This window comes from Pinus tabuliformis, chromosome 5_1 (assembly GCF_031772625.1).
Source record: "Pinus tabuliformis cultivar Carrire ecotype Pingquan chromosome 5_1, CPIR1, whole genome shotgun sequence".
Classification (NCBI taxonomy): domain Eukaryota; kingdom Viridiplantae; phylum Streptophyta; class Pinopsida; order Pinales; family Pinaceae; genus Pinus; species Pinus tabuliformis.
Genome location: NC_142305.1, coordinates 110,188,484 through 110,201,563, shown reverse-complemented (window position 1 = coordinate 110,201,563; position 13,080 = coordinate 110,188,484). Strand labels below are relative to the sequence as shown.

Below are 13,080 nucleotides of genomic sequence, written 5' to 3'. Positions count from 1 at the left end.
CAATACTTTTGTCATCAACTTGTCTTTCTCTATCTAGCATAGAGACCAAAAATTGTTTAATGAGTTAACCTTCTTATCCATGGGAATTTGTTACCTTGCCTATCAATTAGAACAATTATTATTATCTTCATCTCACAATTGCGATCGTATGAAGATATTCCTTCATTCTTTGATACCTTCAATTAGGTCTAAGTGATGTGGCCTTCTTCACTTTATTTTAGAGGGTATATATTTTAGAATTTCATATCTCTCTTTTATGTCACCTCTCCTGCTACATAGGGATGAGAGGACCTAGGACTCATTTCATATTACTTCTCTTCTTAGGACTATATCTATCCTCCTTTCTTATGCAAGGAATCTTGATGACCCAATCGGTTTATTGATCTCCTTGCAAATACGAAGTCATTTAACCAAACTTGATTATAGAATGCAATATACTTACCTCAGATGTGAAGATAAAATATTCACCTTGATCATGTTGGAAGTGGTTGAATCAGATGCATTAAATCTTCCTCTTGAATGATCTTCTTTCAAATGAGAAAGCCTTCCTCAATATAAAAGGTTTATCCTTTTGAAGAGGATGATTTTCTACTTCATTGGATGATCTTCTTCTAGTGCAAGAAGATGATCCTTGCTTGTTTTTAGAACCTTGAATATGACAATCCTTCTCCCATTCAATAAGATTTACCTTCTTTTGTAGTGTAGATCCGGACTTCTTCTAAGGTTTCAACCTATTCCAAGATGGCGTGATCTTCATTTTTGAGGTCCTTTGAGCTACCTTGCTTTGTAGACAACTTGATGAGGGTCTTGATGGCCTTTTGATGATGACTATGGAGACAAAGCTCTTTTTGTTGTAGACTGTTGTTATGGACTAATTTTTGTAGATCATGATCCCTTTCTTTGATATCCTTCTTGAAGCTTGATCCTTGAATGTCTCTTTGCTGCCCTTCCTTTGACTTCAACGCCTTATCTCTGATACCATGTTGAAGAATCTAGGGCAATTAGAGTTAATGAGATTTTTCTTTCCATGATAACTATTTGTGAGGTATTTTTAACTTTTCCTTATTAGCACAATCTTCTCTTATTATTATAGTGTCTTCTTGGTTCATCAAATAGTTACCAAAAACAAAAGAAAGAATGACACAAGATGTTGGCTTTCTTGCAAGGAAAAAATCTCTCACCCTTTGAGAGCAAAACCCACAAAAATTCTTCTTATAGAGATTCTAATTGACGAATACCAAGACCATGACCCTTAACCTATTTAGACACTCCAAGACCAATACACCAATCCTCTTCTTTGTCACTGCTTGAGATCATCATCTTTCCTGCACCATTGAGGTCATCACTACTACAACACCAAGATCTTTATTACTGCTGCAACACCATTGCTACACCTTCACCGAGATCTTCAACATTACAACAAAATCTCCATATACATGAATGAGAGTTGCACTGAGATCATTGTTGCATCATTACTGCACCATTGAGGTCATCACTCGAACACCACCAAGACCATGATTGCATCTATGCTAGGATCATGACTTTGTCTAGAATGTAAGCCGAGATAGAATGTATCAATGTGTGATCATAAAGATCCTTTTCATCACAAATATACCAAGACTATAACCATGTTTAGTATGTTGAGACAGTTGCGACTGCATTTATAATATATGTTGAGACAATGATTGTTTACCAAGATCCTTCTTAAGACTACGACTGTGTCTTAGTTGTTGAAGAATATAGGCACTTAGAGTTAATGAGATTATTCTTTCATGATAACTATTTGTAAGGTATTTAACTTTACTTCTTAGTACAATCTTAACTTATTATTATTATTAGAATGTGTCTTCTTAGTTCATCAAATCGCTACCAAAAGCAAAGAGACAATAACACATGATGTCGGCTTTTTTCCAGGGCCAAAACCTCTCCCTCTTGGAGAGGAAAACCCGCACAAAATTATTCTTATAGAGATTCCAATTAACAAATACCAAGACCATGACCCTTGACCTATTATGCCACTCCAAGACCAAGACACCAATCCTCTTCTTTGTCACTGTTAAGATCATCTTCATCACTATTGCTTCACTGAGGTCATCATTATTACAGTTGGACCATTGTTGCACCTTCACTGATATCCTAACCTTGTAACTCATGTTTCCATCAATATCTATGCTGAGATCATAACTTCATCTTGAATGTATGTTAAGACTGAATGTGTTACTGTTGGATCATCGAGATCAACATCATCACAATTGAGACTGTGACTGTGTTTTCTTGCACCAAGATCTTCCTTGCCATAACTATGTTGAGACTGTACCACAAATATCCTTTAACTAAGCCAAGACTGTAAGTGCTACTGTGGGATCATCATGATACTTTTTATCATAATTAAACTGGTGGTCTATTACTAAGATATCACTAAGACAGTGATTGCATTTAGTATGTCATGACTGCTTTCAATATGTCGAGACTGTGATTATGAAGAGGCCAAAGCACAGAGATACGTATCACTGTAATTTCCTTGCACTGAGATCTATGCCACCAAGGAGGAGACCCTGTAATCATCACCGAGATCCTGTACCTTACTATTCCATCTGAAATTTCAGAGCTTCTTTCACCCATATGAAATTACAGAGAGACCGAGTTTTCTATCTTTGTGTGGTGACCCTAGCTGGGTATTTATAAATGATTTTCCTCCATAATTAGACAAATGACAATGAACTGATGTGTCACATTATATGAGCCGACATGACTTCATTTAATTCATTTTTCAGGTCGACATGACTGCATTTAATTCGTTTTGTAGAACGACATGATGAAGAGGATTGTGCTTGTCATTTGGAGGGCTACTTGACATTGTTTATGACTCAAATACATTAGATACATCCCCAAGAAGGGTTCTTCAACATTTTCTTTGACTCTTTGACTTTACTATAGCACTTCAATGCGTGATAGACCTATGCAATGAGCAAGAAACTCATTTTGACAATTTACAAAAATAATATTTCTTTTCTTTTACAAGTACAGAGATCAAAATTACATTTATGAAGAATGAACCTAATTACAATTTCTTAAACACTCCCTCTTAACTAGGGAAGTATTCATAATGGTACTTGGTCATTCTCAATTTGAAGAATTTCTCATAAGAAGAATCAGATTGGTCACCCATCTATATAGCATCATAGTAACCAACATTGTTTCCACAGCAACGCCTTGACTAACAACTCTATCTCTCATCAAATCAGAGCATAAATGTTGGAAAGACCAATGACTATAGAAACCTTCATCATTGTCTCTCAAGTTACATAACCACCCGGGTGTTCACTAAGAATGACCTTCTAGGACTATTCTTATCTTGGGTTCCCAACCCTCAAAGAATATCGGTCCTCTTGCCTACTCTTATCCTGGATGCCCTACACATCCTCAAAGAGCATCAGATGCCATATGATTACCCAATCCTCCCATTATTTCTTCCCAGATGAAGACAATAATGTTGTGTCTATCTCTTCCTCTTAACTAGGGAAGATATGTCCATTCCTGTAAAGGAATGTACCCAAGTTCCCTCTAACCATGAACATGCCCAAGCTCCCTCTCAATTAGGGACTTGTTAGAGCTCCCTCTTAGCTAGGGACTCTTCTATACATCAACAACTTCTTCTTTGTGGGTCCTTCAGCTACTTGATCAACTTCTTTCCTTGATGTCATGAAATTCAGTCAAGCTTCTTCCTTGTAGGACATTAGCCATCCATAACTTTCCTTCTTGGTTTGTCATGTCATTCCTTTCTTCATGGAAAGTTTCCTTCTTGATACATATCTTGAACCTTCATCATATGGCTATGTCTTCCTCATCATGTTTCTTTCAGGAACTTCCATCCATAATATGAATGTTAGTTGTACTTGTACTTACAACTTTTGATCCAGTAGCCTTGCATGAACTTATCCAGATATTATTCAAGAAATCAAAACATAACATTAAATCAAATAGTACCTTTCTAGATGGCTCTTCATCATGACATCTTCTTGTAGGTATCATCATCCTGTATACATGTTGACACAGCTACAAAAGATATCAATTGTCAAGGGTCTTCATATTTTCCATCATAGTCTTCATATCTTTTCGAGATATTTCCTAGTCATTGGTATTTTGGATGTTGATCACCTTCATCAGGGTTGCATATCTCACGGTCTCTTCCTTCCTCACACATTCCATTCCCATGAGCCTTCAATCAAAGTTTCTTAATTGTATTCAACCACCTCATACTTCATATGAGGACATATTATGTTGATTTCATCTAGTTTCACTTACGCCTTCCTACATCCTTTCAGCGGAGGAGATCATTTTTCTCTTGATCATGCTTCTCAAGATAGAAGTAATGATCCAGGTTACCTGCAACCATACGACATGACATTATAATATTAAACACAAGCATACATACCTCATTTTACCTTTAGGTCATCTAGGCTTCTTCCAGCAACTTCCTTGATTGAAAATATCTTCAATCCCTTGATCCACTTCATTTCTCATGTCACAATACCATCATCTCACAAATTCCATAAGTTGGATTTCCTGATGAAACACTTGCTTCCTCTCTAGATTAGTGAACTCTCTAATGAGGATTCCTTCAGAGAATATTGAGGATCTTGCATATCCCCATCTAGCAAATGTTTCCTTTTTGACTTGATGTATGATAAGCCTTGTCCTGGATGACTCCTTCCTTTCCTTCAATGTCCACTGAGGTTCCCAAGAGCTATACCCTTCATGTTTTTCTGCCATGGATTTTTTCCTTCATGATTCCCATGGTGATGTCACGAGCTCTCATTTCTAATGCTTACTTTATGCCACGATGCATCTTATTATCATGGTCATATCTATAACAAAAGATTATGACAAGACCCTTTTGTGAGGGATACCATCTCAATCATAGTAGAGGTCTGTTATTCCTTTTTTCTTTGGCCCTTTTCTTCAGCTTCCTCCATCTTTCAGGTGATATGAGTTTCTTTCTATAATCTTTCCATAACATTGAATCTTAGCTATATTATTTTGTCTTGTTTGAGGACCAAACTTCTCTTTCTTTTCTGCACATGTTTGAGTCCTTTAACCTTCAACACTTTTGCTTACAGCTTGTCTTTTTCTATTTAGCGTAGAGATCACAAGTTGTCGAATGAGATAATTTTTTTATCCCATGGATATTTGTTAGCTTGATTATCCGTTAGTTCATTATACATTGATGATGGTTATCTTCCTTCCTAGAACTTCTAGATGAGACCTTATGAAGATATCCTACATCCTTTGATACCCTTTACTTTCATGTAGATCAGATTTCATGTGATCTTCTTCATTGCACCTTCATAGAATGAGTTTATCATATACATCTCTTTGAGGTCTCCAATGTTGCTATATGGGATCTTTCATAAGTATCCCTTTCCATGAATTCAGGGGAAACCTTTTGATATGTTCTGTTATCACTGACAAAATTTCAATGCTAAATTGTCTGCAAATAAGCACATGAACCCTTTTAGCAGTTTCGCAGCGCAAATTGTTTAGGTGGTTTCGTAGCGCATAATTCATAATTTGCACTGGCTGCGCTACGAAATTGGGAATTTGTCCGAAACCATTGCTCACCCATATCATCTTTGTCTCCTGTGGGTTTTGTGGGAATACGATATATGCTTGGAAAAGCCTGTTTTGGCAAATTGATGGTGAAGTTGGTAATTCATCTGATTTATGGCTACAGGCTTGCTTGCCTTTCAGTGAGAGTTTAAAGCTTGTTAATCAGGATAAAAATGCTTGTATAAATGTGAATTCCTCTCATGAAGTATAAGCTGGTTATCGACTAAAAGGTAGGGCATATGTCATCTTCAAGTATACATGGTTGTGGGATCATGTACGTGTCAGTGATGAGCTTTTGAAATATTAAGATTTGGCAAACATTACTAGCTGTTCGTGCACTAGTTCTTCCACCGACAGAGGACATAGACACCTGGTTGACATTTGTTTCTCTTTGCCGGAAAAGGGGTCGTATTAGTCAAGGTCATTCCACCAGCACATTGATGCAAATGGTATTGTGACTGTATCTGCTAGAGGCAAAGCAATGAATACGTAAGCAGAGCTCCGAGCCTCTGTCCTGCCATATACAGATCCAGAAAGTGACTCTGAACAATACGATTCAATGGGTCCAAATGAATATTACTATGATCCTTCTTGTTACTATGTCCCTTACTTACCTGAGCATTCTGTTTCATCTTCTCATGTAAATACTTCTGGTTACAGTGGTGATTGGTATCGTAAAGTCTATGAATTCAGATTTCCGAGGATGTAAAGTCTCTATCTTGCAGTTTCTGCTAAGAAAGAATGGGTAGTCGAGGAGTTGTTCGATAAGAAGGACCACAAACAGGCAGAGATCCATGTAGAAAATAGAGCAGTTACCTGAGAGGCGCAGAGGATTTGACCTATGGATGAACATACAGAGGATTTAGAGGATTTGATCCACCAATGTCTACATAATATTGGAAGCCATGAATTGCACAATTTGGCTCAGATTCTGGCCTTCGAGTGCCAAATACAGTTAGAGAGAATAATTGGGTATGTTGACAGTCTTTCTGGTGAGCGGAAAAAGATGCTCGTTGAGCGTGTCACTCTGAGTTTGTTGAGAAAAATTACTGCTTTCATGGACGCAGATGGCTGTTTTATATGAGGGCTATTATAAAGGAAAGAAAGTGTTTTCAACATTTTAAAAGGGCGTGAAACTGGAATAGGCTCTGGAATACTTTTGCCATGCAAGCGAAAGCGACTAGGCACAAGCAATGGTAATGCTATTTCATTTTCCAGATTTATTTGTGCAGCCAAAATGGCCTCTTGTGCATGGCCAACCATTTACCCTATTTCCAAATTGAAAAGGAACTCTACTGAAAATTCTACAGAAATTAACAAGAAGTTTCGGCCCAATCATTTGAGTATCATCCATCTGATGCTAGTTTGATGGTCTTCGGGACTTTGGATGGGGAAGTGGTTGTGATCAACCATGAAAGTGGTAAAATTGTCGGCCATGTTCAGTCAGTTGGAGCAAATCATAGTATTCTTGGTCTCTGTTGGTTCAACAAGGACCCTTCCAAGCTTATTGCTGGCTCTGACAATGGCACATTACAACTGTGTGATGTGAACCGAATGCGCTCAACTGTTCTTCCTTCCAGATATGGTGCAGGCAGCAGCAGTAGAAACCCTGCCACTTACACATATGAAGAGTTTGAGAAATTAACATCTGTCCATATTAATGCAACAAATAATTATTTCCTTACTAGTGGATATTCAAAACATGTTGCTCTGTATGATGTGTGCAGTGGAAAACGGTTACAAGTTTTCGAAGATCTCCACTGTGAACATATAAATGTGGTAAAGTTTGCTCATCATTCCCCATACTTGTTTGTGACTTCATCATTTGATCAGGAAATCAAAACGTAGGACTTACGACAAAAGCCTACACATCCTTTGTATACAACGACCAGCTTAAGAGGGAATTTGATGGTGTGCTTTTCTCATGATGATCATTATATCCTTTCCTCAGCTGTGGATAATGAGTCAAGCAACACTTAGCTGTGGATGGAAGGCTACATATGAAATTTGACATTGCTCCTACAGGAAGTGCTCAGAACTATACTCGGGCATATTATATGAATGGGAAGGATTACATTATTAGTGGGAGTTGTGAGAAAAAAGTTGTTCGTATATGCTGTGCTCAGACATGATCTTGGCAAAGGTGGCCATGAACTGAGTAAGAGCACAGGAAATGTTGGTGGCAGACTTGCTTGCGGGGTTGTCGGTCTTCAAGGATGAATATGAGCAGTTGGTTATTTATAGGCTGGTTTTTTTTCAAGTATGAATAGTTCAAATGGTGAACCGTGAAGCCTAGCAAACAGCAGCTATTCAATTTTGTGAGGAATTTAGAGGAAGACTGTGTTTTTTAAATCACACAGCAGTTTCGTAGCGCGCTACGAAACTGCTGTAGGTGATGTTTTCGATGTAGAATAAACAGTTTGACCGGGAATGTTAGAAGAGAGACACCTGTACATCAATACAGCCTACAGCTCATCTGGAGACATGGTGTTTGGTAGCAGCGTTCCACACTTTGAGTTATTAAAAGAGTTGGGAACATGCTGCTATATTTTCGGAGGATGGTAGGAGACAGGCACCTTAAAAACAGAGCACATCTTTTGGTCAATTAATGAGCCATCAGCGCTTTCAAGCATCCAAGGTTAGCTTGTTTATTGCATCTTTAGCTCAGCCATCTCAGCCTAAATGAAGGAGGACAGCTGTCAAGGATCCAAGAAGAATCATGTTACGAGGAGAATGGAATTAGTGTTTTAGTTTGATTAGGACTCTATATATTTACAGCGCAATACCTTTTGTATTTAATAAGTTTGTTTAAATAGATAAGGATAGTTAATAGGAACCTTCGATGCTCCCCTCATGCTGGAGGAGGTAGCTCGAGGTTGTAAAGTTTGTTTTCCTATATATAGTGAAAACTCTGATGTAATAGGGGTTGGAGATTTATCAAAGAAACAGAGTTTTCATATTGGCTTATGTAAAAGACTTTGACAGCAATAGAAAGAGTACTTTTTCTTCCCAAGATTCATCGTGTGTTTCAAATGCTCAGAGTATATGTGGTTTGGTATTTATTCTTCTTGTTTTACAGCTCACTAAATATGCAATCACTCTGAATTCACCTAGTGCTCAGACTTCCTGTGTATGTTTTTTGAGTTGAGGTTCTTCTTGAGAAATGTTCTGAGTGTTTTAGACATTATATGCCTTGGCTTCCATGATTGAGTAGCTAATAGTTTACTGTAGAAGTGTATGACTCCATGAGCCCAATGGAAGAAGTCTAGTTTTGTTGTTCCAACCAGCTTAAAATTCATCTACTGTTTAAAGAGTTAGCCATCTTTTCTTGTCCTTAATGCATATCAAAAATCTGTGAGAGAGCCCTCTCTGACTAAGGAGGCTAAACCTTAGTCTAAAGCCTGGTCTGAAACAGTTTCATGAGATCTTACTAAGTAGCAGCCCTTAGTACACGATTTTGTGATAACATTTTGGTGCGTCTGCCGGGAGACTGAAGATTACTCACTCCCGTAATTTTAAGATTGAATTTCTGAAGGTAGCAGGAGTTCAAAGAGGTTTTTCGAGGCTGCAAATCTACCTTGGTGACTCCATTGTTGAAGAATTCAAAGTTCATACATTCATGGTGTTTCCACTGGAGTTATGAAGGACCCAGAAGCTGCCATTCTTAGTTCAAGGTATGCATGCATAGATTTCTCAGGAATTCATGGTTTCCCAAATCATTTTCCCAAGGATGCATATTTTCTAAGGAATGGTCCCAAATTTAATGGAAAAGATTTGAGTTTAACTCTGAAGCATATCTCAGATTTCTGTCATTTTGCTGAGCTTCTTAGAGTTAAACATGAGGATGTTTGCATAAGGTTATTCTATGATTCACTTCAAGGGAAATGCAAACAATGGATTGAAAGTTTTCCTATCAAATCCGTTAAGTCATTTCAAGACCTTTGGCTCATGTTTTTGGAGGAATGGATAGATAGGTCAGAGGTGGTGACAGTCTCTCCCTCAGTTGAAGGTTTTAGACAATGGAATAATGATCATAGTAAAGAAGAAACAAATGAATATTTTTCTTTGTCCTTGTCCTCATATCTAAAATCCTTTGACTGCAAGTCAGAGGATAAGATGAGATTTTTGAATGAAGTTGCTGAGGACATTGAGAAAGAAATTGAAGGTTTAGAAGGTCAAATTCAGGCATATAGTTTTCATAATCATGATCATTATTTTCAGAGGTTTTCTATGGCAGAACGCAAGGAGAGAATGCTGGTTCCTTTCTCTTTCACGATTGAGGAACTGAACACTGCTGTTGAAGATCAGTTTGCACAGCTGGAAAGTTACAAGGAAAAACAAGCTGATCATGTATTCTGGGATCCTGTAGCTGATTACATGGAAGAGTTTTACTCTCCAGTATTTCAGTTTTTCAAAGAAGATCAGAGACAATTTCAGTGGCAGCGGTCATCACACTATCACATTGGCTCTGAAATCCGATGCAGTCAGAGACAATTTCAGTGGCAGCGGTCATCACACTATCATATTGGCTCTGAACTCCGATGCAGTCAAAGAAATCAAATATCAGATAAGACAAATGATTGGCTGCATTGGAAATTTCATATTGATTGAGCAGAATGAAGTTTGAAATTGTTAGGGTAGGTAGGTAGGTGAATGCAAATAAGCTCAAGGTCAACTGAGCATTTTTCAGTAGATGTAGTTTTCTTTCTCCTACAATGATCATCCACCTAAAGCCCGAGGTGAAGGCCCAAGAAGCTTGAAGGAGATGTTGGTCAAATAAATTTTTGTTCATAAAAAGAGGATAAGGCACTGGAACTGCAGGTTCTTAGTGTACCACAAGGGCACACTATCCCAAGTGGAGCCGTTGTTATCACTGACAAAATTTCAATGCTAAATTGTCTGCAAATAAGCACATGAACCCTTTTAGCAGTTTCGCAGCGCAAATTGTTTAGGTGGTTTCGTAGTGCATAATTCATAATTTGCACGGGCTGTGCTACGAAATTGGGAATTTGTCCGAAACCATTGCTCACCCATATCATCTTTGTCTCCTGTGGGTTTTGTGGGAATACGATATATGCTTGGAAAAGCCTGTTTTGGCAAATTGATGGTGAAGTTGGTAATTCATCTGAGTTATGGCTACAGGCTTGCTTGCCTTTCAATGAGAGTTTAAAGCTTGTTAATCAGGATAAAAATGCTTGTATAAATGTGAATTCCTCTCATGAAGTATAAGCTGGTTATCGACTAAAAGGTAGGGCATATGTCATCTTCAAGTATACATGGTTGTGGGATCATGTACGTGTCAGTGATGAGCTTTTGAAATATTAAGATTTGGCAAACATTACTAGCTGTTCGTGCACTAGTTCTTCCACTGACAGAGGACATAGACACCTGGTTGACATTTGTTTCTCTTTGCCGGAAAAGGGGTCGTATTAGTCAAGGTCATTCCACCAGCACATTGATGCAAACGGTATTGTGACTGTATCTGCTAGAGGCAAAGCAATGAATACGTAAGCAGAGCTCCGAGCCTCTGTCCTGCCATATACAGATCCAGAAAGTGACTCTGAACAATACGATTCAATGGGTCCAAATGAATATTACTATGATCCTTCTTGTTACTATGTCCCTTACTTACCTGAGCATTCTGTTTCATCTTCTCATGTAAATACTTCTGGTTACAGTGGTGATTGGTATCGTAAAGTCTATGAATTCAGATTTCCGAGGATGTAAAGTCTCTATCTTGCAGTTTCTGCTAAGAAAGAATGGGTAGTCGAGGAGTTGTTCGATAAGAAGGACCACAAACGGGCAGACATCCATGTAGAAAATAGAGCAGTTACCTGAGAGGCGCAGAGGATTTGACCTATGGATGAACATACAGAGGATTTAGAGGATTTGATCCACCAATGTCTACAGAATATTGGAAGCCATGAATTGCACAATTTGGCTCAGATTCTGGCCTTCGAGTGCCAAATACAGTTAGAGAGAATAATTGGGTATGTTGACAGTCTTTCTGGTGAGCGGAAAAAGATGCTCGTTGAGCGTGTCACTCTGAGTTTGTTGAGAAAAATTATTGCTTTCATGGACGCAGATGGCTGTTTTATATGAGGGCTATTATAAAGGAAAGAAAGTGTTTTCAACATTTTAAAAGGGCGTGAAACTGGAATAGGCTCTGGAATACTTTTGCCATGCAAGCGAAAGCGACTAGGCACAAGCAATGGTAATGCTATTTCATTTTCCAGATTTATTTGTGCAGCCAAAATGGCCTCTTGTGCATGGCCAGCCATTTACCCTATTTCCAAATTGAAAAGGAACTCTACTGAAAATTCTACAGAAATTAACAAGAAGTTTCGGCCCAGACAATTTGAGTATCATCCATCTGATGCTAGTTTGATGGTCTTCGGGACTTTGGATGGGGAAGTGGTTGTGATCAACCATGAAAGTGGTAAAATTGTCGGCCATGTTCAGTCAGTTGGAGCAAATCATAGTATTCTTGGTCTCTGTTGGTTCAACAAGGACCCTTCCAAGCTTATTGCTGGCTCTGACAATGGCACATTACAACTGTATGATGTGAACCGAATGCGCTCAACTGTTCTTCCTTCCAGATATGGTGCAGGCAGCAGCAGTAGAAACCCTGCCACTTACACATATGAAGAGTTTGAGAAATTAACATCTGTCCATATTAATGCAACAGATAATTATTTCCTTACTAGTGGATATTCAAAACATGTTGCTCTGTATGATGTGTGCAGTGGAAAACGGTTACAAGTTTTCGAAGATCTCCACCGTGAACATATAAATGTGGTAAAGTTTGCTCATCATTCCCCATACTTGTTTGTGACTTCATCATTTGATCAGGAAATCAAAACGTAGGACTTACGACAAAAGCCTACACATCCTTTGTATACAACGACCAGCTTAAGAGGGAATGTGATGGTGTGCTTTTCTCGTGATGATCATTATATCCTTTCCTCAGCTGTGGATAATGAGGTCAAGCAACACTTAGCTGTGGATGGAAGGCTACATATGAAATTTGACATTGCTCCTACAGGAAGTGCTCAGAACTATACTCGGGCATATTATATGAATGGGAAGGATTACATTATTAGTGGGAGTTGTGAGAAAAAAGTTGTTCGTATATGCTGTGCTCAGACATGATCTTGGCAAAGGTGGCCATGAACTGAGTAAGAGCACAGGAAATGTTGGTGGTAGACTTGCTTGCGGGGTTGTCGGTCTTCAAGGATGAATATGAGCAGTTGGTTATTTATAGGCTGGTTTTTTTTCAAGTATGAATAGTTCAAATGGTGAACCGTGAAGCCTAGCAAACAGCAGCTATTCAATTTTGTGAGGAATTTAGAGGAAGACTGTGTTTTTTAAATCACACCGCAGTTTCGTAGCACGCTACGAAACTGCTGTAGGTGATGTTTTCGATGTAGAATAAACAGTTTGACCGGGAATGTTAGAAGAGAGACACCT

General features: G+C 38.4%; 2 pseudogenes; both read left to right on the top strand.

Moving 5' to 3' along the window:
* Positions 1 to 6,169: 6,169 nt before the first annotated feature.
* Positions 6,170 to 7,742, top strand: LOC149163669 (protein DWD HYPERSENSITIVE TO UV-B 1 pseudogene; annotated as a pseudogene).
* Positions 7,743 to 11,469: 3,727 nt separating this feature from the next.
* LOC149163668 (protein DWD HYPERSENSITIVE TO UV-B 1 pseudogene) lies at positions 11,470 to 12,762 on the top strand (annotated as a pseudogene).
* Positions 12,763 to 13,080: the final 318 nt, after the last annotated feature.